This window comes from Ochotona curzoniae, unplaced genomic scaffold (genome assembly GCF_017591425.1).
Source record: "Ochotona curzoniae isolate NIBS_2020 unplaced genomic scaffold, NIBS_Ocur_1.0 scaffold_1037, whole genome shotgun sequence".
NCBI classification, from domain to species: Eukaryota; Metazoa; Chordata; class Mammalia; order Lagomorpha; family Ochotonidae; genus Ochotona; species Ochotona curzoniae.
The window spans coordinates 1,460,370-1,461,650 of NW_024467083.1; the positions used below are offsets into that span (position 1 = coordinate 1,460,370).

General features: G+C 40.4%; 1 non-coding gene across 1 annotated transcript; it reads left to right on the forward strand.

Annotated features, from left to right (window-relative positions):
- The first annotated feature begins 848 nt into the window (after nt 1–848).
- Nucleotides 849–955, forward strand: LOC121168950. The gene has a single exon (XR_005885803.1). It is a non-coding gene; the product is annotated as a U6 spliceosomal RNA (small nuclear RNA).
- The last annotated feature ends 326 nt before the right edge of the window (nt 956–1,281 follow it).

A 1,281-nucleotide genomic window follows, 5' to 3' on the forward strand; every position in this document is an offset into this window, starting at 1 on the left:
TTTTGTCCAAAATAAGGCAATTAAATATAATTTTAAAGTGTCCACACTGCGCGTTGCTCTTTTCTGGATCTAGCTATGAGCTCAACACTTATGAAAGCCAAGGTAAATTAATAAAGATGACGGCAGTGCTCTTTGCTGAGCTTGGGTATGCCCAGAACCAAAGACAGAAGAGGAGTAAAAAGAGTCTGCTGCTTGGCACAAAGACAGATGTGCTAAACATTATCAAGTTACTCAAGCAGTGTCTCTCCAGTGGAACTAGACAAGCTTAAAACCAAGAAAACATTCCTTAAAAAGTCACCGTGAAGAAGACAAACTGGATCTCAACTAACAAATTACACAGCAAAAAAATATGAACTACCAGAATTTTTTTCCTCAACTCTGTGGCTTAAGATAAATGATTTGGGCCTGGCACAGTAGCTTAGTGGCTACAGTCCTCGCCTTGCATGCACTGGGTTCCCAAATGGACGTGGATTCGTGTCCCAGTTGCTCCACTTCCCATCAAGCTCTCTGATTATGGCCTGGGAAAGCAGTTGGCTCCTGGTTTCACATCGGCTCAGATTGGGTCAGCTCTGGCCGTTGCAACCAATTGCGAAGTGAACCAGCAGATGGAAGCTCTTTCTCTCTGTATATCTGCGTTTCTAAGAAAAATAAATTTTTAAAAGATAGATGTTTTACAATCCTTTTTGTCAATGTTTTAATCCATGCAGTGAAGTTAATAATTAATGTACAAAAGTGTTTTCAGAAATTTATAGAAGTGCTATTTTATATTTATAGTAAACATTGCTTCCATAGATTGAACACAGACCATGTGGTTAAGAATATGCTAATTTTTTAAAGATTTATTTGCTGTGCTTGGTTCAATAGCACATATACTAAAATTGGAATGATACAGAGAAGATTAGCATGGCCCCTGTGCAAGGATAACACACAAGTTTATGAAGTGTTTCATGTTTTTAAAAAATTTAATTTGCTTTATTTGCAAGGAAGAGTTACAGAGAAAGAGGAGAGATCTTACATCTACCAATTAGTTCACTCCCCAGATGGCTGCAACACCTTAGGCTGTGCAGGCTAAAGCCAGGCTAAAGCCAGGAGCCTGGAATACCATACAGGTCTCCAATATAGTGGCAGCTTTGGACCAACTTCTGCTACTTTCCCAGGTGCATCAGTACTGAACTAGATCAGAGGTGAATCAGCTGGTACTCAAACTGGAGCGCAAAGGGATGCCAGCATTGCAGGCAGCTGTTGCACCCAAAGTGTCACTATGCAGGCCCCATGGACATT